Genomic DNA, 26,793 nt, shown 5'->3' on the forward strand with positions numbered 1-26,793 from the left:
AGGGTCTGTCATTTATATTCTCAATTTTTCTGTGATCTACATGTAAGGGTCAATGGGACTAGAACCCACATCTGCTGAGCCTGGGCCAGATGATAGTCCCACATCACCATTGGGAGGCAGTGCAGACCTATATCCAGAGGATCACTATGGAGATTAGTATTATCCAAAGAACTCGGTGCAGCAGCACCTTCCATCCTTCTGATTAGCCTGATTTCTAATTAGCCCTGAAGGGTGGCTCAGGAAGTTGTCTGGTCAACCATGCAGACTTCTGGCTTGCTGCAGCTCCAGGTCTAGTCTCACAATATTCAATCTGCAAGCCTGGCCTGAATTTGACCCTAATTTTTGCTTCCTGTTTCCAGCTTGGTAACCACTCCTGATCTTTGGTCTCTGACCCTGGCCTGACTCTGACCCTTGCCTACAGGTTCTGGATCTCTGATCCCTGTTGCCAACTTTGTGGCTACCCCTTGACTCTGCAACATCAGCCCAGCAGTAATCACTAGGCCTGATGGCCTACAACTGGTCTTTTATGCTAGATATGAACACTTTTACGTGAAGACTGCTAATCCGGCAGATATGATACAATAGATTTTGAAGCCAACATACCCTTTCCAGTATATGTCCCAATTTTATTTATTAAGAGTACTCCGCTTTCATGAGTAGAATTTTTCATCACCTGTTACTCAAGATACATCACTTCAAAGTAACTCCAGGAACTTTTGGATTTCAAGACTTGCAATTGACGTGTTTGCACATGCATCTAGTGGGCTCATTTTAAAAGTTGAAAAAATGAGTAGATAAAATCTGCTTACTGAGAATTACTTGAATCTGCTAACTTTTGATCCACTGCATTCATGGTACTTAACTTAGATTTGTAAAACAGTGATGTTAGTGTTTCTAGTATAAACTTTTATTAAACTATAACATTCAGCTTGTGTCCTTTTGCCATATTATATGTGACAGGTACATTCAACATCACAAAACTCTCTAGAATAATGTCAGTCTCCTTTTAAAAAAAAAAAAGTTTGCTGCCAAAAACAAAATCAGTATTATTATAATGAATGCAATGCTCTCTATCTTTCTCACCCCTCCCTCCCCCTACAAGGATACTTTGATCCAAATTCTGCACTGCCTCTCACAATATACAAATAACATTTAAATTAATGGGAGGTATACTGTGTATAAATTTAGGCAGGATTTGGCTCTTTTGAATTAATCTTTCTGTACCTGAGGGGCTTCATTATAAACATTTATCTTTCCTCTGAACTAAACATTTAGAGCTTTGGAGGCATTTCCAACAGCTGCTAACCCAAGAAGTAAGAACCTAGGAATGAGAATCAAACAGGGTCTCCCACATAGTAACCACAGCAGAATTCTGATATTAAAGTAGCCCAGTTTTTCAAAAAATACTTCACTCCACTCCTAAATACTTTAAAATGACCATCATCCTTACATGTAGGCTCCAGAGAAATTGAGGATATAAATGACAGGCCCTTTGAGGAAGGGATTGGAATAGAATCTCATTTGCATACTGCCTGCCCACTCATAGCTTGACTTGAATTCTAGAGCCAATTTGAGTGAGTCACTCCTTGCAGTACCGATGGCAGGTGCCAAACCTGAGTGCTGATACAATATGACACACAGGTTGCAATGCCAATTACTCAATTGCAAATGCATGGTTTTGTGATCCCATATGCCAGGTCGCAGCTGCACTCAGGTTCGCCCTACCTGGGCCTGTCGTCTGTGGGTGCAATTGCGCCCAGGGACCCCAACTAAAGTCTCCCCTGATGCTGCCCCTCCATACAGCACACTCTTCCCAAGCTGGTCTGAAAGGCCACCAACCTCTCTTCACTGAAATTGCTCCTGAAGAGCCATATCTACTGGGATGCCTACAAGAAACCACCCTGCTGATTACAGTGAGATTATGAGTACATAGGACTAATCTATTTATTTTATTGAAAAATAAAACTACAGTGCTTTGAGAGTGCTTTCTGAAAGCCTTGTATTACTAGAACATGGCCAGTTATGATCTTGAATGCTATGCTTATATACTGTATCACATTTCTCTGCCCCTTTGCCCAGTGTGCTTGGTACATTGTGGGACATATCAGAAACAAATGATGAACATCATAGTAACAAGAACAGCTCAAGCAGAAGTCCAAGCCTGCTCAGACCAGTTGCTTACAAATTGGTGAAACCAAACCCGGACATTGAGTGTTCAGTTCATAACACACAGTGTCACAACACATTGTTATACAAACACCATTGCACACTGGTGGCTCAGAAGAGTTCTGTGTTGCAAGGGCTAAGTCCCAGACCACAGGAAAGAATCTGAATTTGTCAAATTTTGTGGTTACTGACCAAACGCAAATACCTTTTGTTTCACTCACCCTGTGATGGAATAGTGACTGGCCTCATGTTCCTATCATAAAAGGCCTCTCAGAGTTAAAAGTCCCAGATTTAATGGAGCCCAAGGTAGCTCCTACACTCTAGCAATTTTTTCATTGTCTTGTTCATTTACAGCAGGAGTGGGCAAACTTTTTGGCCCAAGAACCACATCTGGGTATGGAAATTGTAGGGTGGGCCATGAATGCTCACAAAATTGGGGGTTGGGATGTGGGAGGGGGTGAGGGCTAGGGCTAGAGCTGGGAGTGCAAGCTCTGGGGTGGGGTCAGAAATGGGGAGTTCAGGGTGCTGGAGGGGGCTCCGGGCTGGGGAAGAGGGTTGGGGTGCAGGAGGGTACTCCAGGCTGGGACTGAGGGGTTCGGAGGGCAGGAGGGGGATCAGGGCTGGGGCAGGGGGTTGGGGCATGAGAGGGGGTGAGGGGTGCATGCTCTGGGTGGCACTTACCTCAAGCAGCTCTTGGAAGCAGTGGCATGTCCCCCCTCCAGCTCCTATGAGGAGGTGCACCAGTTCCTGGCCAATGGGAACTGCGGGGGCAGTGCTTGGGGCAGGAGCAGTGTGCGGAACCCCCTGGCTGCCCCTACGCATAGGAGACAGAGAGGGGGACATGCTGCTGCTTCCGGGAGCTGTGCAGAGCCACAGCATGCAAGTCCCCGATCCTGCTCCCCGGCAGGAGCTCGAGGGCCTGATTAAAACTTCTGAAGGGCCAGATGCGGACACCCCCAGGCCGTAGTTTGCCCACCCTTCATTTACAGTGAGCATCATTTATTCTGTTGTTTCTTGTTCTCATCAGTGCCTTGAATGCTGGACAAGAACTTATAAAATTAACTAACTAAAAATAATTACATGAGAATAGTGCATGAAATGACTTGACTTTTCTGCATATCAACCTAGAGCAGTAGTTAGAAAAATTTGTCAGATTTCGCCTCCTCTCGTGTCATAATTTTCTACCCTTACATTTCCTCCAGTGTCAAGGAATGAGAAATCTTGACAAGTGATAAAACACTCATGGGTATTTACTACCTGCGATAAAAGTCTGGGGTTTTTTTATGTTGTGTCTTTTCTCTCTGCTTGTATATATACAGAGAGCAATTTCTGATAGTAAAGCATAAACTCACAAGTAAAAATTCACTTTGGTACCAAGCGGAAAACTCTAAGAGGGAAGAATTTTATGAAGGGAAATAAAAAGGTGTTTTAGTGGTTAAAAAATATTGTTCCTGCATCTCTTCATATAGATATTTTTAGGTCTTTTTAGGCCCCTGTGCTGAGTGACCTTGCATGCAGAGGGTGAGGAGGTTGTCAGTGCATTACAGAAATGGTGACACTGATGAAGAATAACTACATTGGCCAGGTTGAAAAGTTATCTCTGGTTCTCTGATTTGTAAGAAGCATTGCAAAGCCTTAGAGACAACTTCAAAAGTTGAGTCATTGCACTCTACAGCTTTCTGACAATTCCTATTCTGGCTCCATTTGTACATTAAAGTAAAACTTAGACTAAGAAAGGTGCTGTAGTTGAAAGACACTGACACTTGCAGGTAATAATATTTAGCAGCTTTTGAAGTCTTTGATCACCTACTAGCTGCCTCAAGCTGATATATGGTAAAGGCTAAACAGTGAGAGCCAAAGCTATTATGGTGCAAACCAAGATGACATTATGAGACACCTGTAGCAAGGGGGAGTTCACTTAAAGTGGGACACAGAACCATACCTGGGGGACTCAAGATTTTCTTACTTCACTCACAGACAATAATAAAATCTCTCCCATGTATTTATTTTAAAGGACCTTTTAGACAACTCAGATGTCTTACTAGGATATCCAGGATTTGTAAGTTCAAGAAATCTAAAAGAATTATAAGCAACAAAACATTTCTGCTAATATTTACTCCAGTGTTCAACGCTGGCTCACAGCCAGGCCAGTGGCTAAGGAGTCATTGAACTACAAACCAAGAAGAATTTGATGCAGGAACTAGTGTAGACTGTCAATCTTCTGTGCAGCAGGAGCTCAGACTACAGGATAAGGATCTCATCCAAAGCCTATTGGAGGCAAAGGGAAACCTCCCACTGGCTTCACTGAGGTGTATATCCAGGCCTAAGTTTCTTGGGCAAGGTTAAGATTGGGGATTGCACTATGCCTCACTCTTACAGTACTGACTGTCCTTCCAGCCATACACAAAGTAGGGAATTCTAACAAAGTGTCAGTTCAGCTGCAGGAGGCCTGTGATATAAGTAATTTGGGCCTGAGGACAGGAGGGAGAGGAGGGCAATCATCATAGCATTTAGGAACCAAAATACATTAATGAAGAGTAACATCAGACTTTTAAAAAGTGGGCTCTGCTCTCATATACATTTTGTTTGGCCGTTTATACCTGGAGTTCTCTCTTCCTGCAAAGCTAACTTAAATAGCCCCATCCCCCTGCATTATCCAATGGTGGGAGGGTTACCCAGTCCATAATTGTGTAGCTACCATACTCTTCCTCTTCTGCTGGAAGAACTGTGCTTCAATAAGTCGCAATGCCTTCAGGAGCTGACACCAAGACTGTGCAACCTCTGCACTGTACCTTACCATCGGCTCACTTGTATTAGGGCAATTTAGCCTGAAGAACTTTTTAGTGGTTAGCCTTAGTCATTCAACTATTTATTGAGGGGGAAATCTTCAAAGGTACAAATGTGAATTAGGCACACAAATCACACTGACTTTCAGTAGGAGTTTTTGCCACTTAACTGACCTTTGTACCTTTTGAAAATATTCCACTTATAATTTATTTGAATCCCTAATCATTCAGGTCTTAAAAGAGCATCATCAACACCTTAAATTGCAGCACGAATAAGAAGCCAGTGCAGAAGCTTCAGCATAGGGTCCACATCATCCACATCGTGGGTAGCTGCATTTTACAGAGACTTCATGGTGATGAGTAACCTAGGTGACAGAAAAGGTCTAGAGTCCTTTTAAAAACCTAATCCAGGGATGCCATGTAAACTGTGTACTGACTGTAAGTATCCAGTTTGAGATTAATATGCATATGCTGCTTATCTGCCAGACTAGATACTACCTGACTTCTGGAAGTACAAGGGAATTCCAGTTAAAATCCCACCAAATATTACTGGATTATTACAAATTAGTATATTATGAGATTATTTTAAACATAGTACCATGAACTGCACATGGTGTATGTTATGTTCTGACTTGAGCGAGCTCAGAAGGCACCTGCATGAGTCTTTTCAAAGCAATTGTAATATATTTCACTGGATGTGACAAACCCTATAAAAATGAAATAATGTCATGCTTTACAAGCATTTCAGTCAATGGGACCAAACACATGGAGGGCATTGAGGATGATATTTAACTTTTTCCATGTGTTGATTTAATACCACACAAAAGTTTGAGTCCCATATTGCCAATTTTCCACCATGTGGTAACTATTTAGTCAGATTTTTAAAAGTTACTGAATTACAGAGTTGAATTACAGAACACAGCAACTACCAGTGGGTACTGGGTGTAGGCATGTCCCTCAGGCTTAGCACAGGGTCACATATACCGGCAGTAAATCATGGAAGCATTCCTATGGCAGCACTGTAGGTTTACACAAGAATGAAAGTGCCAGATTGCAAAACCATAGGCTTATGTTGTTCTAAAAATAGAGAATGTTAGTGTCAGATTGAATTGATGTAACTCCATCAGGTTCATGTCATTTTTAGTATACCTATGGAAATATAGTTCAGTATAGGGGATCTGGAATATGACCCTGCTAGAGAAGCCTGCTAGGTTATATGGGGTCAATTAAATCAAGCTCAGACTATTTTACATGGCTATGCAGGTCCAAATGTGAACCAAGAAGTACCATTAACAACAAGATTTGAAATATTCACCGAACTTTCACATCACAAAGAAGTAACATTGTGAATTTGTCCTTTTCAGGTTAGGGTAAGGCCTGAGTTGACAACTTTTGAAGAGAGAAGTACTTTTAAAATACATCACAAATCATTGAAGAGGGAAAACATCAATCGTTTCATTCATTCAATATCAGTGATAAAGATCATTCATTTAAAGCCAATGTGTTCTGTAGTGGGGTGATCACCCACTCCTGCCTGGAAGGACTTAAAACAGCCCTGGGAGAGGTCTGGAGCAGAAGAAAAGCTGGGCTGATTGGGAGGAGCCACACCCAAGCAGACCCAGCTGGCCCTACAGAAGCCAGTGAAGCTGGGAGCAGGAGACATTCTCTCTTTCCTGTTGAGAGGGAGGGACCTGGCTGCTGGGAGCATACCAAGGTACCTGAGGTGGAGCAGGACTGGGGGAAGGCCAGAGGAGCTGGGGAGCTCCGGCCTGGGGACCCCCCCCCCCAGGCTGCAGGCCTAGTGGAAGGCCAGATAGGTGCTGGGGTTGCAGAGGACAGCCCAAGGGGTAGGCAGAGGCAGCAGGTCCAAATGCTATGATGAGGGGCGCTTACACTGCAGTCAGCCCCAGGGAACAGGGGCTAGGTGAGGACTGGCAGTGGCCACAGACTGAGGCGAGGTGAGGGTAGAGGGTTGGGGGTTCCCCGGGGAGGGGAGACCCAGATCTGTGTGGGGTACTGCAGGTGGCAGCACCCCAGGGGAAAGGGGGCACCGGGGTCCGGGAGGGACTCTGGCCTGTGGAGGGCACTCCCGAGGCTGGAACACTAATCCCTGGATGACCAGCAGGAGGCGCTGCAGAAGTGAGTCCCGCACCACTACAGTTCCCAACAGCAAAGATCTATTGCAGAGCATGAAGTCTGCTGAATTATCTAAGCATTTTATCTGAGGGATTTACTATGATGATAAACAGCAGTATATCAGAGCACCCACCTCGTAAAATCTATAGCAAAGATCTGCCCAAGCTTTCACATGTTAAAATAGGCTGAAAATATACTGCATTATTACCAGCTGTACAATATATTGGACATAGTAAGATATTGTGCATGTTTTCTAAGTTAGTTATTCTGCAGCATGTCTTTTGAGGAAAAATGAAAGTGTATACTATATGTCATAACCAAGTAAATCTTCAGTGTTACCTGTGATAACAGATCAGTGCAACTGTCTCAAGTAATAAAGCCAAACAGCATGCAGAAGGGAGCAGACAAACCCGCGATTCCTGCCCAGGCATGCAGAGGAACTTCCCCCAGCACTCCCTTCTCATCTCACCACCATCTTGACACTACAGCAGGATCACTGCTGCACTCGGGAGAGTTCCAGAACACGGATACATTGGGAGTCAATGCTGCCTCAGGCTGTATGACTTGGTTGCAATTTAGGTGGGGGGCCTTCCAGTCCAATGCCTCCCCCTCACTCCTGACTACTCCCCCAACTTCTACCACCCAAACCAGCGAACACCTAGATATTTTTCACAGGCAGTGCAGAGAGAGCACATCCCAGTTAGCCACTTTCCCTTTCCACCTGGGTCCGTTATGGCTTTTAAGAACATCAGAATAGCTATACTGTTCTATCTAGCTCAGTATCTTGTCTTCCAACAGTGGCTGGTGCCAGATGCTTCTGAAGAAATTAATAGAATAGGGCAATTTATCAAGTGATCCATCCCCTGGCATCTAGTACCATCTTATAGCAGACAGATGTTTAGGGACACCCAAAGCATGGGGTTGCATCCCTGACCATCTTAACTAATAGTCATTGATGGACCTATATTCCACAAATTTCTCTAATTCTATTCTGAACCCAGTTCAAAACCCAGTTTTGTCACAGATTTGCTCACTTCTACATCACAAAGTGTGATGGAGACAGTATCAGCTAATCTTATTATTCATTCCTTTCCATAACCCCACAGGTATGCATAATGTCTTACACAATTAGACAAACTCCGTGGTCCAAGAGTTTACAGCCTAACCTAATGGATATAATATGGACAATGAGACACAAGGTGGAAGGCAGACAAGAAATGGCAAGAAGGGTGGGGTTTTTGATTCAATTAAAAGTGGAAATGGAGGATATTTCTTTCCAACCATGAAAAAAATAATAGAAGAGTCAATAGTGAGAGGAGAGGACAAATGGCTCACTTGAGAACATAATCCCTAGGACTCCTATAACAATTTTTCTATTCAAGGCAGTTTACAAAACATTAACGAGTGACTCCGCACCATATTCCTCTTTAGTTAAGTCCCCATTTTACAGAACTCAATGGTAGAGCAATTAAATTGTTTGCTCAGGCCTACGGAGAGATCAGAACAGGGATTAAATTTCAGGGCTTGTCTACACTGGAACTTTACAGCGCTGCAACTTTCTCGCTCAGGGGTATGAAAAAAACATCCCCGAGCACTGCAAGTTTCGGTGCTGTAAAGGGGCAGTGTAGAGTGCACCCGCGCTGGTAGCTACGCCCCTCGTGGAGAGCTCTCTCCCAGTGCTGTGATGCAACTACACGAGCCATGAGCTTTAACATTGCCAGTGTAGACAAGCCCTCGGAAAATCCTTGGTCCTCAGCCAGTTCTCAGACTACTACATCACGCCTCTTTCTGGGAGTATCAGAGAAGTCTGATCATATGCATTTTCCTGGACAATACATGTTTAAGGGTCATTTTTCAAATGTATTTCTCTTTTGCTATTCCTTTGCTTTTACATTCATGAAAGAAATGTTAACTTCCCCATAAAATATCAGAGGAGCCAGCCAGCATCTGTCATTCCTGACTGTTCTTCTGTTTTGAAGCTCAGACTACCTGATGCAAATAAAACTTGCTCTAGCTAATTATTGTTTTTGGCATGAATCAAGTCAAGTCCATAGAATTTAGATGCTCTAAACATTTTTTGAAATACCAATTAGGTATAGAATCATGGCTACAATCACTAGTACTGACTATTCTTTTGCTGATAATGCCACATCTCACAGGAGCTCATTACCAATCCCCATTTCGACAATCATTTAAGCATCCTGTAGGATAAGAAGAATGAATCAGAGAATTAGCAAGCGGCCTTTTACTACAATATCCATCCATAGTTTTGGCACAGTTTATCAGACAAGGCCCAAAATTAATGAATACATAATCTCCAAACCCACTTTCACTCAAAGACAATATTGTCCTTTCTTCTCACTTAGAGACAATATTGTCCTTTCTTCTGAAGTGTTTCTAGTGCAGTTTGGATGTCCAATCCACGTGTACTGGGTTGGGGAGAAACTGGACCTATGCCCTACCCCATCAACCTCCAATATTTCCAATACTTCAACATTTTATGAAAAGTAGGAGAGACAAGAAAAGAAGAAGATATATCAGCTTATTTCCCACTTTAATACACTAGGGGAAACATCCTTATCTGATTGTAATGGCTGTAAACCTTAAAAATAGTCACTAGACAGAAAGAGGACTTCTGTATCTTTCTTCTATTACAATATGAAAGCAGTTCATTACTGTTTAAAGAATCAAGTTTCCACAGGAGGTTAATACTGTACTCGTTCTGCTGCTAGCATGATAATTTTTCACAAGGACTTCAAAGTCTTTCATAGGTCCCTATGGAAGACAAAGGCTGTTGCCAATGAAGAGAATGAAATGTCTGCACATCACCCTAGAGCTTTTTGTTTGGACATTTACAAGGCATTTACTGTAGACATAACAAATTGCACCATTGCTTCTACAGAATGGCTACCTAATAAATAAGTCTACTGTTATCCATCTTTTATTATATAGAGACCAAAAGGCCAACAATACAGATTTATTTGTGTCTAACACTCGCCTTCAGAGTGATGGAAAGAGGACAAGAACAAAGCACAAGAGTCCCTCTCCAATTAAAAGGGATGTTATCAGCCTTTGAGAATAAAATGTCCCATTTCAAAACCCATTCTGAAATCAAATTAGAGCATAGACATCAGAATGCTCCAGCCAAGGAAAAAATGCAGTGCCCCTTTCTTGCAGTTTGTATGCAGGCCATTGGTGACCCATGTGGACACTCACAGAGATGAGGCACCTTGCCTCAGTTGTAGCATTAGCTGGACACCCCACTGAGCCAGACAGTAGCATGGAGATTTTGGATGCACCAGAAAACTATTCAGTAAATAAATGTGAAACCTCAGAGAGGGCTTTTTCCGCTGCACTTGGGATTTATACTGAGTTTCTGTCTAGCTGCACGACAGACCCTTGCCCAGCAACACAATGGTTATTATCTGGGTTACATGTAAATGTTAGCCTTCCAAGTTATATTATAAAGGTGTTTGTCACAATGCAGCAGACAGACAAGTCTCTTTTAATTTCCAAATGTCTCCTCTTAAAGTATGCATTGGTGGCAGAGGGCTTAGAGATTGTGGGGTCCAAGACCCTATTTATTTTCTGTAGTAACTGAAAACAAATTGTTTCAGAGTAGCAGCCGTGTTAGTCTGTAAACGCAAAAAGAAAAAGGAGGACTTGTGGCACCTTAGAGACTAACAAATAAATCAAGAAATGCCAGTGGAGCCAAATTGTCTCTTTATGATAATAGCTTTTCTCCTTAGCACAATACAGTACTGCAGGTCAATATTTATGGAAGAAGAAAGTGATGGACTGATACAACATTACCTGGAGTCAGGTATAGTGCAGACGCAGACAGATGCCGTGCAAGCTACTGAAGAACCATGCTAATACAGAGTGGAGTATGCAGCAGGACCTGTGACTAGTACTTGATATCTAGTACTGAAACATCCTATTATGCTGAACAATATGCTAGCCTGTAGCCGAAACCAAATGGTACTAGTTTCCAGCGGTGAAAAGATAGTGCAATACCCTACAGTGACACTATGCTAAATACCCCCTGTGGATTTTGTTTCTTCTAGTCAGAATGTTACTTTCGCCACCAAACATCCATTTGTCATCTGTTTCACTGGTTGCACTGGTATAGTGGTGGTGTGGGAGCATTCAGAATGAAATTAGACATTGAGCTTCTATGCATCCTTCCTAAATCAATTCCTGCCAATAGTGAATGAGCTGTTATATTTGCCTATAACGCAAATCTAATGCAAAGGCAGAATCAGTTTCCACATTTAAGTTGCACTTGACACTTGACACTGAAAAATGCAGAGAGACATTTAAATGGTTCTTGGTAACTTAATTAAAAGTCATGCTGCGAACTAAGGTTGTACTTTTGAGCATTATGGTCAGTAGAAGAATCTTTTTCTAATGTGTACACACACACACACACACCAATTGGAGTGAAGGTTAACCTAAGTAACCACAGGCTATGAAACTTTCTGCACTAAGCATAGTTTACTCTCGGAGTCAATTTTAGCTTTTTCTCCAGGGCTGATGCCTTAAATAAATCTGCATACCCACCCACGACCTATCAAGCTAGCATCACTGTGGAGCAAAGCTACACCTCAACTGGCCAAGGATCCGATTCTCAGCAGTGGGACTTCTACCAGAGTAGAGCCCAACCCCCCACTGTTCACATCCAAACACAAGACCCACACCTTTGATAAGGACTCCTCAGTATCACCCTCAGACCTAATCATAGGCATGTTAGTTCTGGTCTATATTATGCACTTATGTTGATATAACTACATCAGTCAGTGGTATGGAAAATCTGGTAAGTGTAGACAAGCACTTAGATCAGACAGATTGTTGTTTTCATGGCTTTGAGGAAGAATGGTGACACGCAGAATATAAAAGTGTATAGGTACCACGGCTAGATTCTGCAGTTTGAGGCAGGTTGCTTTGATTCCTATTGACATCATCCCCCCCACACACACACACTCTCCAACAGGTCACAGAGAAGGTTGGTGAAGCTGCATGACTGCTGGTATATTTACTCCATCGAAAACAAAACGAAAGCTGATTGTCCCTTTTTAGACTCAGGAGAGGGAGATAATCAATAAAACCCTAAAAAGGGAAGTAGACAGAGTTCTCAGATCGCTCATTGCTTTTCCTGTTTGCTCTTGCTTTGCTCTTGTGTATTTATTTCTCTTTTGTGTGTTATCAATCCTTAGTCACCCAGTGATAAAATAGTAAGAATTAACATGCCGAAAAGTAACAAAATATGGGACACAACATCAATCATGTAGGAAGGAGCTCTGAAACAAAATGCAAAACATCCTTTGAAACTTGTAAATGCTACTTGGAAGTAAAGTTATTTATTTAGGTTTTTTTAAAATCTTATTTTGCATGTTCGCACTAACGTTTTCCTATAATGGTCCTGCGCAGCTTTTCCTACATGCTGCATCAATTCATTTTTACAGGGAGATTTGTCACATTAAAATACACATTGCTCATTGAGCAGAGGCATGCCTAATATACTTTTGAAACACTCCAAGCACAGAGCTAACTGAAATGGGATTCCTTATCCTCACTCGAAAGGAGCTTATATCTCAACACACACACAAGTAAGTCATCTTCCACTATCGAGAAGCTAGGTAGGAGGCTCCCTTTGAGGCTGAACAACTTCACACCATTAAAAAGAGGCTGTCTTTCTAGGGCAGAGTCAAAGTTTTTAGAGGGGGTACTGTAGAGCATATTGTGATTGCCTGCATCATACTAGGTCTGGACAAATGGACAGCCTTAGCTCCCTGCAAAGCAGCTTTCAAATTTTGAGATGCTGATTCAGGCTATGAGAATCCAACTGGTGAGGTGGGATTTTATAGCAGGAAAAGCCTAGGGAAATCTAAGTATATTAAGATACAAAGAAACATGAAGCCATAAAAAATGGTATGTTTTGGAGGCCTCTTGTGTGGTATTTATAAAGATTCATGACTACTCATTAACCTTCAGAACACCCACACTAGAGAGTACCCACACTAGGGACAGCACACTGCTTGTACTACGCCACTACATAATATCACCAGTTTAGACAGGGCCTAAGCTTGCTAAAGCAATAACATACAACAGGCTACACTGTTTACAGGACACTCATGTCCATGGGTATGTCTACACTGGAGCTGGAGGTGTAATTTCCAGCTCGAGCAGACATATTCGTATTAGGTCTGATTGAGCTAGCGCATTCAAAATAGAAGTGTAGCCCTGTGGCAAGACAGGCTAGTCACTCCGAGTATGAGCCCATCTGAAACCCTAGGCAAGTATTCAAGGAGGCTAGCCCATCCCGCTGCTCATCTTGCTGCAGTGAAACTCTATTTTTAGTGCACTAGCTTGATCAGAGCTAGCATGGGTATGTCTATCCAAACCAGAAATTATACCTCCAGTTCCAGCATAGACATACCTTATATGTCTCAACTGTATTTTGGTGTGTGGCATGAGGCCAAATGCCTTTGACCACCCCAGAATATTCTGTAGCATTCTGTTTTTATAAAATAGGCTGTATTGCATTTCTGAAGATTGTTTGTCCATATTATATTTTAATTGTATACGTACAAAGTTCTGTAGAGTGCTAAGCATTGGGTCAGCACTGAACACATACCCAGAATGAGGGATGCAGTGTCAATCATGGTGAGCAAGTCTGAGTGGAGGCTGTGTGAAGGCAGAATGCTAGGTTCGGTCTTCTGCAATTCATGGCAACAACTCTCAAGCTTCCTCTGCAACTGCTCCTTTACTCACAAGCGCACAAGATAAAAAAGGAATAGGTATGGATAGATAATGTATGTGCCTGGGAAGATGTGCATTTGTGTGATTACTATCATGCTAATGAAGTACTTACCCTTTTAGGCCTAACAACTGCACTCTCGGAGGAATCTACATGTATGCTGTGCAGGATCAAGTCCACAGAGTATCTGTGTGCACAAGTAGCTAAACGTCCAATTACCCCATTTTATGCACAAGCTCCTTTTTTGCCAGCACAAGTGATTATGTGCCCAAGAGTTGGCATTTAACCAGAGGCTGATTTTGAAAATGATCCAGACTAGTGGCCCTTGGCTGCTGGAGTGCAGAGATCACTGCCTGTCATGCTGACCAATTCTGTCTCATTGCTTCTTTGCACCTAGGTCTGTAACCATCTGTTACTTCTTGTCTTATACTCAGGCTGCAAGCTTTTGGGGGAAGGGACAGTCTTTTTGTTTGTTCTGTGTTTGCACAACTCTTGGCACAATGAGTGGGGCTCCTCAACACTATGATGATAAAATAATAACAGCAACAATAAGGAAAACCAAAGGAGAACAAGTGCATCTGAGCACCTAAAATGCAGAAATTCAGTGGAGGGTTTAACAAAACTACGCAAACCAATGAAGTTGGTACATGGTCAGGATTTATTGGTGACTCCTGGGAATAAATTTTAGACAGTAGCTTTCCCCTTTTTATGATTAAAGAACCTGTATATTCGGAAGACTATTTATTTTAAATACATCTATCTATCTATCTCTATGATGTAATATCAAAGAATAATTATAATAAAAAGAGTTATGTGTATGGTACCTGGTTGTTAAATACACAAATCATTTCCTTTGAAGCTTCAGGGGCTATTCTTACACAAAATAAATCTGAAATGTTCGGGTTGAATTGCTTTTGTTGAAGACTAATGTAAACCTTTGATGTCATAGATATGCTTTTAACATTTCTTATTTCTTGTGTGTTATGCATACAATATAAGTGTGGAGATGATGTCGATAGGATACATTATGGAGTCCTGTGATAAACATATTTATCATTCACCTTTGACTGCTTCATCTGTCCTTAACACACTAATCCATATCTGCTGAAATTACTTCCATTGTTCCCAAGTTCAAGTCCATTGACCATTTCATTGCCTCTCAGGGTTCCTCAACAAATTCCAGCTATGGAAACACAGCCAAGGGAGAGAAATGTAATCCACTCATTAGTTCCCAAAATCTTTATAGACCAGGAAGTAGATCCCAACTGCTGCCATCTCCCTCTACTCTATTTAGTTGTTGCCTTCTGTGGAGGAAGGGAACAGAAAAGGCTCCTACCTGTATCTTCCTCACCACCTTCCACTTAGCTTGGAATAAAGACCAAAAAAGATACAAAAAAGCACCTATTTTTTTAAAAGCATTTAAAAAGCATTTTTAAACATTTTCATGTTCCAACTCATACTGATAAAACCTTTACACCACCCTATGCCATCATACACACACACAGTGGTATATTTTTGAAACAAATGCTTACAACTAAACCAGAGAACTTGCCTTTTGCCTTACGGCTTGAGTCTAGTAGCAAATTATGCCTAAGAAGAAAATAATAGGGTATAGCTGTAGTCTGCTGTGAAAATGAATAAATCAGATGTGATCGCTGCTTGAGCTCAGCTTCTGAAGTGTTGATTTTTAACAGATCTGTGAAGGAAGCTGACAGGCAAAATAATCTCTCTAATCACTCGGGATGAAATCCACCTTAACTGCATAAAACTTAAGTAATCAGGCCTTGTGCAGAGTACCAAATGAGGGGCTAGGAAAGATGACATTCCTAGATACACATCTCTACCTGTGAGCCGGCCATGGGGTCACATAATGCAGATACTACTCTAATACAAGCGTTAAAATAACAGATACTGCCCCATCCATCATTGCTCTGAAGGGACTGGCCCCCCTTAAGCACAGATCCCGTGGCCCTTCCCTGGCTTACTATGCTCTGGGTACCCCTGCGCAGCCTCCAACACAAGGCTTAATTATGCGCTGCCTCCTGATAGTCAGGCCTCGTGATTGGAGTGGAGGTCAAAACCCAGACATAGGGTCAGGACTGGACTGAGGGTAGCACTAGAATTGAGATCCAGGGATAGGCAAGGATCAGAACTGAGATCAGAGTCTGTAGACAAGCCAAAATCAGTACAACAGCTGGAGTCCAGGTACAAGCAAGGGATCGAAGACAGATATTCGGAGTCCAGGAGGGTCAGGAGGCAGAGGCAAAGCTGGAGTGAGTTTGTAACAGGGCTGGAGCAAGGTCAAAGTAGGACAAGAACAAGACTGGACAGGGCTCAGGCAAGGCTGGGCAGGAGCAGGAACAGGTTCCAGAGCAGTCTAGAGAGTCTGTTACACTGTGTGGCAGCAGGAGAGTCCCTCCCTGGCCAGGTAGTGCTGTTGCACACACAGATCTGCAGCTCTGGCAGGGTTGGGGAAATACCTGAGCCTGAGGGTCATCTAACCAGGCTCAGCTCAGGGATAGCTGACATGTGCCTGAAGGCTGAGTCACTGCAGGTTCTGTTGGCAGGGTAAGTCAGGGCAGCTACTGAGGGACTGGGTATGGGCCTACCCACATCTAAAGGCCCCTCCCTAAGCCTAAGGAGAGGAGCCACCAGACCCAGGCACCAATTAATCATGGGGGACAACTAATGAAAAAACAGGGATGGGAGTGAAGGTCACAGTTTCAAAATCAAGGATCCAGAGGGGACCCTGAGCAGAGAACGCTGGACAGAGCCCATTGCTCCTCAATGGCATCCGGGGAGCCAGTGGACACTGCCCAGAGGAACGCTGCTCAGAAACATGATAGAAGAGAGGACTTTTACAGTGGCGCCACGGATTGGGTGTGCATAAATAAGGAAGTGCAGGAAAAAGTGCAACCAGAACTTAAGGAAGAGGTTCTAAAGGAGCTCCAGGACTGCATAAGAGGGGCTGCAACCTGGTGCACTCAATGTAAATGTGTGCCAGGGTCACCCTCTCGCCACAGAAGGAGCAGGTGTCGGGGCGGTTGTGAATCATGCCAGGTATACGCCCGCACTCACAGCTCCATGAAGGAGCCACCAACTAATATCCCTGTCTGTTGGAGGGGCACCTATTGAGTCTCTGGGGAGCTGAGCAAGCAGCCCTGGGTTGACTGCAGGTTTGCCTCACAGTGACTGGGAGCAAGGGGTCAACTTCCCACTGTGCAACTGTCTCCATCCCACAATGTCATGTATGTCCCATAAGTTTTGCACATTTTTAAAAAATACCATGAACCTACCATGGTCTGCTATCTCTGACAGAAGAATGGAGCCTGCACAGCTCTGCACTATTGTCATAAGCGTTGCAAGCACAGGATGCACAATCCTCCAGTATTTGCAGAGCCTAAAGAAGAACCGAATCATCAGGGAACATCATTTCTTGGAGGACAGATTGCTGTGGGACATAGCAAGAACCAATTTAAGGTCATTGGTGTCATTCATGTAAAAGCTACAGATGGTGGAGTGCCGTTTCTAGGCCTGAGAAACAAACACTGATGGGTGGGATCGCATTGTAATGCCAGTTTGGGATGACGAGCAGTGGCTATCAAACTTTTGGATGTGCAAGGCCACATTCCTGGCTCTGTGTGCCAAGCTTTCCCCAAACCTCCAGCACAGGGACACCAAAATGAGAGCTGCACTGGGAGTGGAGAAGCAAGTGACGATCATACTGTGGAAACTTGCAAGACCAGATTGCTACCAGTCAGCAGGAAATCATTTTGGAGTTGGGAAATCCACTGTGAGGCTTTTGTCATACAAGTTTTCTGCTACACAGGACTGTGACTCTCAGCAACACGCAGGACACAGTGAATAGATTTGTGGCAATAGGATTTCCAAACTGCAGTGGAGTAATAGATGCCACAGCATATCCCTATTTTGGTACTAGACCACCTTGCCACAGAGTACATCAACAGAAAGGGCTACTTTTCTATGGTTATGCAAGCGCTGGTGGATCACTGGGGATGCTTCACTGACATCAATGTTGGCTGGTCAGGAAAGGTGCTTGATGTTCACATCTTCAAGAACACAGAACTGTTCAGAAAGCTACAAGCAGGGACTTACTTTCCTGACCAGTGGATTACCTTTGGCAATGTTGAAATACCAAAAGTGATCCAGGGGGACCCAGCCTGCCCCTTGATCCCTGGCTCATGAAGCCATACACCAGCCTTCTCAACAGTACGAAAGAAAATTCAACTACCTGTTTAGCAGGTATAGAATCACAGTTGAATATGCTTTTGGTAGATTGAAGGGATGTTGGTATTGATTATTTACAAGATTGGATCTCAGAGAAAAAAACATCCCAATAATTATAGCTGCCTTCTGTGTCCTGTATAATATCCATGAAGCAAAGGGGGAAAAGTTGCCACTGGGGTGGAGGTGGAACAGCTGTCGGCTGAGTTAGAACAGCCAGACACAAGGGCTATTAGAAGAGCTGAACACAGAGCTATTCAGCTAAGGGAGGCTTTGAAAGAGCACTTTAAAAGTGAGCCAAAGTAATGCTTTGGGGTTTGCTGTGTTCTACCTGAACCTGCTGTTTGGGGGCCTGTTGGGAATTGCATGGTGCTTGGTGTACATCTACGAATATAACAGTCAATGACCTATTAATTTTCCAATGCTTCCTATCCATTTATGATAATTGCACTGTGTTTGTCACTGATCCTGTGAGTTGTCACACTGAACAGTAACAAATAAGTGGGTGCCTTCAAAGCTGCTAGGCACTCTGCAGCATATGTTGTGAACTAATAAAGATGAATTATTTTCCAAATAATAGAATAGTAGTCAGTAACAAAACCAGTGCAAAGAAAAATCTGTGCAATTTAAAAGCACATACATTAAAAACTTAATAAATTAATGGAGCAGAACTTATGAAGGGGAAAGAACATTTATGTCCATTTTACCTACACATTCAGCAACTGTGGCTTTCACAGGTCAGTGTATGTGAAGCTGTGGTTGTCTCTAATGTCCCCCGGAGTGGAGTAGTAGGTAGGGATGAGGCCCCTGATGCCATGTGGAATGTTGAGGGGGGGGAGGCGTAGAAGTTGCTGTAATGGACTGCAAAGGGCGGACAGTCTGTGATTGTTAAATCTGTAGGTCCATAAGAGTCTGTGTTTGCTGCTGGAGAAGCCCATTATGTCCTTGTGCATCTTCCTCTTCTTTGACTTCTGGGACTCAGGGGCCTTTCTCCAGTCTTCTCTTTCCTTCTCCAGGATGTCTGCAATAGTCACCATCCAGGCCTTTTGCTCTAGGTCTGATGCAGCACTGGCTTGCAGGATCTCAATGAATATGCCATCCCAAGTCCTCTTCTTTCTCCTCCTCGTCTGGTGCAGATGTTCTGTAGCTGTCGAGGGGTGACCCCTTAGTGCTGCCATGGCAGCAGCTGCAGATAAAACACACAGAAGTACCATTGTCCGTACAGTCACAACGGAGAGCAAGAGTTAAGATTCGGAACTCCCTTCCCTTGCTCCCCCAAAGTTTTAAACAAGACATGTCTATTGACACTTCTACTTGGGAGTGCTTGCGTATGGCACCACTCACAGCACCAGCCCTGGTGAGTATGGCCTGCTAGAGCATGGGAAATGAGGGGGGAATTGCCCGGTTGCATGGAACTATAAGTATAGGGCAGTGGCATTGAGTACTGGCACCATTGTCCACAGGCAGCGGTGATTTTAGCTGATCTCTCACTTTTGTGTGTAACAAAGTCACGGAAAGCACAGCTGCTGCTGGTGTCCCAAAGCCACCCGGACCTGTATGCTGCTAGCTTGTGTAATGCAATGGTGCCTGCCAAAGTTATCTCTAACTGGTGTGGGGAAATGTTGTACCGCAGAGGAAGAAATAAGGCAGCCATCACTAGAAGACTTTGGGAGAGGATTGCAGAGTACCTCCATAAAAGTTTAATTGAGATCTCTCAGGAGGATTCAAGGGGCATCCCTGTGTACATAAAGAAACAGCTCTGCGTGGCACCCTGCCTAACTCCAGAGGGGAATTAAAAGCAATTAACCCCTCTCTTTGTTGTACCACTACCTTTTCCAGTACATGTAAATTTAATGAAAAGTTGATAGCTGTGTCCAGCAAAGTTGGGGTTGCCATTAGTACATCAATGCAATGGGAAATACAGTAGCACACTTACCCTAGATTCCTTCCCCTGCATCAGCCTTGCCTGTGCTCAACTGCCGGGACTAGCTGGAGTGCGGTGGATTCTCAAACAGGTCCTGGATTGTAACATAGCGGGACCCCACCCCCTCCCCCGATCACATGTCCCCCATCATCCTCCTCCATCTCATCCTCATCCTCACTGTTCAGGCCAGGGGTCTGTTGCTCAAGCTCCTCGGAGGAATCCATGGTGGTCTGCAGGGTGGTGGTGGGGTCTCCACAAAATATGTTATGAAGCTCCTTGTGAAAGTGGCAAGTCTGCAACTTGGCACCAGATAGACTGTTGACCTCCCTGGCCTTCTGATATGCCTGACACAGTTCCTTTCTTTTCATGTTCCACTGCTGCTGATCTCTGTCATATTCCTTCTCCTGCATCCCCTGGGCAATCTTCTCATAGAAATATGGACATCTGTGCAAGCCTCTTCTCCCCACAAGCCCAGGAGATCCAGTATCTCCTGTCTACTCCAAGCACGAGCACATCTGGAGCATGTAGCCAGTATGGTCAGTTAGCCAGTTACACACAACAATGGAGTGTTGCTAGGTGTACTAGGTGAGCTGCTAGGACAATCGGGAAAAGGCATTTCAAAAATCTGTAGGGCTTTAAAAGGGAAGGGAGCCTTCCTTTCTCCATGACCCCTGGGCAGTAGAGTTCACAATGTGACCAGAGCAGTCAATATGGAGTACGGTGGGACAGTTAGGGTCAACATAAGCAATACAGTGACTACCCTTGCGCTGCATCAACCTCAGTACATCTACCATGGCTCAACTCTACTCAAGGAGGTGGTATCACTACGTTGCTGTAACATGGCACTTACATCGGTGGGAGACAAATCCCAATGTACATTCATACCCAGCTAGGTCGATGCAAGGTGGCTTATGTCAACCTAACTTTGTAGCATAGACCAAGTCCGAGTAAGGCAAGCAGGAGTTGGTCCTATGTTTGAAACAGCACACTCTAGTTGAAAGGCACACAGCTGGGCTTTCCAAAGCAAATGTTAGCATTGTTTAACTCAGATAGGGGCACTCTGTTATGTATGCTATGGGACTGTCCAAATCCCTGACAGAAAATAAACCACCAGTATTCAAATAACTACAGATTTAGAAATTCCACATCTGTTTGTTTAGAAGCCCTAACAATACTCCTAAGGATATCTACAGTTCCAGAAAAATGGTCACTCTGGGGATTCCTCATTGCCAAAAGAGTGATCTTTATCAAATAGAAATCAACAACAGGCAATATGTTGTTGCAGGGATGCATTACAGGAACAAGCACTGAATTGCAGCGTTTTGTCTTTAAAAGAAATCTCATTCCTTTCACTATCCAGAATCACTCTTATTAAGGGCTAAATCCTGCTCACTTGATCATGCAAATATTCCCTTTGGCTTTGGCCCTAAATCAGAAACTTGGAAAAGAAGCTGTAGCTCACGAAAGCTTATGCTCAAATAAAATGGTTAGTCTCTAAGGTGCCACAAGTACTCCTTTTCTTTTTGCAAAGACAGACTAACACGGCTGCTGCTCTGAAACCTGAATCTACACTGTTTGCCATGGTTTGCTCATCTCCATCATTCACTCTGTTTAAATCACAACCCACAGTGGATTCACTGAAATTGCTCCCCAGAATACTTAAGGGATACAGTTTAGTAAATACTTGTAGACTTGATACAGTTGGTAACAACTGGATGAAGGTTACGGGTACCAAAAAGACCTTCCCTTCCTTTGTATGCATCTTCTTGATTCCACCTCCACAATCGTTCATTTCTGTCAACTGAATATTCAACCCCCTCTAAAAGCCCTAGTTCCTCCCATGGCACTTCTAGACTGAAGAAATCAGATTTAACTAGCAGACAAATGAAAGCCATCAATACAAAGCATAAAATATTAAAACCAAAAACAACACAATCAAACAGATCCTGTGGCACTAACACAATAGCTGCTCCACTTCACTCCTTGCAACCTGAGCTCAGCCTTCATTTGTATGCTGTCTTCCTACATGGCAAGCTGTTCAGGGCCATTCCTTCTCTTTTTGTCCATTTGTAAAGCACCTAGCATGACGCTGGCCTTATACAAGTAATAATTAACCATAATTATACTCTATATCAAAAGTTTTGCCTGTTACAAAGATTGGTCCGAAAAAAGAAAGCTGGAACTGGAAGGTATGTTTACCAAAGAGTTTACACTTAAATTCTGCTGAGACTGAACACTGAATCTTTAAAATTCATTTTATTTCTAAAGGTCCTTTAAAATTAAGCTAAAATTACCTGTCAACCACTAAGAAAATAGAGCAGGAGTACTGAGCTGTGGATACAGCATTTTTATTTTCATGCAATTATATATCATTTAAAATCTTTTTCACAAGCTCATTTTCTTTTCTGTTCATAACATTTTGGTTTATTGCTTTTAATCACTTCTCAGCAATTTACTAAACAATATTATCAACTACTCTCAATTTATTTTGAAGATTTAGAGCCCAGTGAAGTAAGAATTTGCAATCAATGCAAATAACACCCTTTATCTACTCTCGGATCCCTGCTCATGAATCATGATATGACAGTATCTATATCTACAAGGTGCAACACTATTTCTAATTCACCTTGTTTAATACCAGATCACAAAATCTTCATAAATCATATCCTGTTTTTATACATCTCAGCTGCAGACACATTCATTTTTCAAATGCATCATTTCAAGCAACATTTATTTTCAACTTCAATTTCCTCACCAATCTAGTCATATAGGTTATGACACTCCTTAATAGGTTTTGTGTGTGTGTGTGTGTGAGTGTGCAAGCACACTCTTTAGAGCAGTGGTGGGCAACCTGCTGCCTGTAGGCCGCATGCAGCCCGTCAGGGTAATCCGCTGGTGGGCCATGAGATAGCGTTTACATTAACCATCCACAGGCATGGCCGCCCGCAGCTCCCAGTGGCTGTGGTTCAGCGTTCCCAGCCAATGGGAGCTGCGGGGAGCCATGCCTGTGGACAGTCAATGTAAACACTGTCTCGCAGCCCACCAGTGGATTATCCTGATTGGCCGCATGCAGACCGCGGGCCACAGGTTGCCCGCCACTGCTTTAGAGAAACAGCATTGTATTTTCTGTGAACTATCCCAGCTGATAAATCTAAACCCTCATTTAGTTATCCTTTTGCATCCAAAATCTATTGCACCTCATCAGCTGTCCATAGGGCCTGATTCTGCTCCCATTGTAGTCAATAGCCAAATTCCTATTAAAAAATAGATATAGATGATCTAGCCTGGTAGTGGCCACAATGTGCTAGGCAGTTTCTAAACATAGAAGGAGGCAGGGCCCGGTCAAAAAAAGCATTAAATTTCTTTCAGTGGGAATAGGATCAGGCCCATGTCCTGTAATTTTAAAAGTAAAGAGACAGGCTCTAGACCTTGCTGAACAAAATTAATGGGAGCTCATCAACCCCCTAGGGCCAAATTCTCAGCCTCAATTCCATTCTCTTTGTACTAACCCAGCAGCACAAAGGGGCTATCACCTGGCCAGTTCAACATTCCCTCTTTCTTTTCTCATTAATAAAGAATGTCATCACTAAGGGGCATGTAGGGGGAAGGAATGTGACAGGATCAGAGATGGGAAGCTCCACTTTGCTCCCCTAAGGCAAATTTCAGATGGCATACCAGTTCCAACCAGCACCATAGCCATCTGGCGTGACTTAAAGCAGCCCCTAGACTGCTATAATTTTTGTCAGGGCCAGGGCAGTTTGAGAATCAGGAAGCTGTAACAGGCACCCTGACAGCCCCCTCTTCCTCCCTCCACTTAATGTATCTTGACACTGGGTGAATGTGGCCCTCCTTTGTCTCAAATTTATGCATGGAAAGGATACGCCACTCACAAATCTTCCAACTTCCATGCAGATGTGGGGCTCAGCTGACTCCATGGTACCATCCCCTATTCTGAACCCTTCTGAGATTTTTCAGGTAAGGCCATTTTCTACCAGTGCAGGTATTTCAAAAATACAATTTATCCACAATGGTATAGAGTTGGGGGGGTTTCTGACACTATCGAAAGTTACTGTGATCTATCTAGCAGTCTCAAAGCTAAAACTTATCGTATCCAGTTAGTAACACAGACAGTGGTCACTACAAAAAAAAATTCTACTGATACCCTGTCAAGGTTCCTTCCGCACTCTGAACTCTAGGGTACAAATGTGGGGACCTGCATGAAAACCCCCAAAGCTTATTTTTACCAGCTTAGGTTAAAACTTCCCCAAGGTACAAACTATTTTACCTTTTGCCCTTGGACTTTATTACTGCCACCACCAAGCGTCTAATAGATATATAACCGGGAAAGAGCCCGCTTGGAAATGTCTTTTCCCCAAAAATCCTCCCCAAACCCTACACCCCCTTTCCTGGGGAAGGCTTGATAAAAATCCTCACCAATTTGCATAGGTGAACACAGACCCAAACCCTTGGATCTTAAGAACAATGGAAAAGCAATCAGGTTCTTAAAAGAAGAATTTTAATTGAAGAAAAAAAGTAAAAGAATCACCTCTGTAAAATCAGGATGGTAAATACCTTACAGGGTAATCAGATTCAAAACATAGAAAATCCCTCTAGGCAAAACCTTAAGTTACAAAAAGACACAAAAACAGGAATATACATTCCATTCAGCACAGCTATTTTATCAGCCATTTAAACAAAACGGAATCTAACACATATCTAGCTAGATTACTTACTAAGTTCTAAGACTCCATTCCTTTTCTGTTCCTGGCAAAAGCATCACACAGACAGAGGGAGCCTTTGTTTCTCCCCTCCTCCAGCTTTGAAAATATCTTGTATCCTCATTGGTCATTTTGGTCAGGTGCCAGCGAGGTTATCCTAGCTTTTTAACCCTTTATAGGTGAAAGGGTTTTTTCCTCTGGCCAGGAGGGATTTTAAAGGTGTTTACCCTTCCCTTTATATTTATGACATATCCATAAACAGACTTACTGGGAAATTTTATAATTCTTATTCTGCTTAACCTTTACTTAACATTCTGAATTGCTGAAATACAAGATAATTTTAAGCATCTTTTCTCATTAATATTATGTCAGGAGAGATCAAGGCGCACTTATTTAGCCACTGAAACCATTACATTTTTTAGAATTCTGTGTTTTCTTCTAATTTAGCAATGTTTGGCATTAACATAGCAGAAACATGTATATAATAAAATAATTACAAAATGCACTTAGGTTCCATCTTTGTTCCAAAGAACTTTAAATGCTCTACAAAGTTATGTGAGTAACTCTGTGCCCACTTCAGCTGGGTAACACGAGACATAGAGAGGTTAAGTGATTTGTGTAAGGTCACACAGCAATTCAGTAGCAAAACTAAGGATAAAAGCCAAGTTTCCTGCTTCCTAGGTGTCTGATCCAACCACTGTTCAACACCACCTCCCACAGCTATTCAGGACTCACCAGTATCAATCTTTATGTTTCTAATACACACACAAAAGTCATGGACCAGATCCCAATATAGGGCAAATTGGAGAAGTTCTATTAAAGTTATGCTATGCTGATTTATACCCACTGAAGTTCTGGCCCCATTTTTCTAACCTCATATCTTTATTTGATTGCTCTTGTAGACAGCAGTAAGGAAACATGAAATAGCCAAAATGTGACCTGAAAGTAGTTTAAGAGTAGAAAATAGAGATCAGATCCTGCAAACCTTTATCATGTGAGTAGGCCTATTATCTTCAGTGAGGTCCATTGGTATTAATAAGGGTTTGCAGGTATCGTAAGTATCCTCTGCTTCACACACTGGTATTACAAAGAAGGATTAAAGAGAAGGCACTGAATTCATAGAAATTAGAGCTGGAAAAAACTTTTTTAGTCCATCCGTTGATTGTACGATTGCTCCTTAAAATATATTTCCAGTAATTTTTTTTCTGATTAACCAGACTGAATACCAGACTTCCTATTAGAAAGTGCATAGAAATTTCTCCAGAAGTAAGTAAGCAATGAGAATTGCAGATACATAATGCGAGTTTTCCTAATTCAAAAAAATGACATACCAATTCCCCAAATCTTCTTGCTTTACACTGTGAGAGTGTTATCGCAAATTATACATCAGATTTTAAAAGCAAAAATGCCGGGTTTTCAATGCAAATTAACAAGTGATGATTCTTTTCCACAGGCCTTGATCGAATTTCTGTCTTCCCTTTATTTTTTGAAAAGTTACTCCTGCTTTACTCTTGACAGCAAGATATCCTAAAAGCTATAATGATTGTTTATCTGGAGTCTTAAGTGCGTGCATTAGACTTACCATATTCCCCAAGCTAGCTGACTGATTTAAGAAATGCACATGTGTTTTTACACTTCACAAATACAATCAAATCTACATTTGGAGAACATTAAGTTGAAGGAGATAAAATAATGTCAGGTTCTGTGGAAGTAATTTTATTTAAAGATAAACAGTATTTCAATTATATTTTTAATTGTCATTATGTTTGACAACCTAGCAAGTACATTTCCAGAAGCGTGTTTCTATAAAGGAGTATTTGGGTGTATCTGTTATGAGCCATCATCTCTGAGGGCATTGCCATTATTAGTATCACTGTCACTTTTCCAAGATGGCAGAAGATGATGTGTACAGATAACTGGAATCTAAAATTATATTGAGAATAGTATCCCATACTATGAAATGTTTCCTTTTTAATCTTATATGTTAAATCATTCATATGTGACATTTCAAAGGAAATGTTTTCCTACAACCTTTGATCAGATAGATTTTACAAAAGA

General features: G+C 42.6%; 1 long non-coding RNA gene across 2 annotated transcripts in view; it reads right to left on the bottom strand.

Moving 5' to 3' along the window:
• LOC125635859 (uncharacterized) overlaps positions 1–26,793 on the bottom strand; it is a 257,290-nt gene that overhangs the window by 144,308 nt on the left and 86,189 nt on the right. The window contains exon 4 of one of the 2 annotated variants that reach the window (XR_007356402.2): positions 15,423–19,279. The exons of the other annotated variant lie outside the window; for it this stretch is intronic. This is a non-coding gene — a long non-coding RNA (uncharacterized LOC125635859). Of the gene's footprint in view, positions 1–15,422; positions 19,280–26,793 lie in introns of those variants that run through there. 2 annotated transcript variants of the gene reach the window in all.

This window comes from Caretta caretta, chromosome 4, assembly GCF_965140235.1.
Source record: "Caretta caretta isolate rCarCar2 chromosome 4, rCarCar1.hap1, whole genome shotgun sequence".
In the NCBI taxonomy this organism is placed as follows: domain Eukaryota; kingdom Metazoa; phylum Chordata; order Testudines; family Cheloniidae; genus Caretta; species Caretta caretta.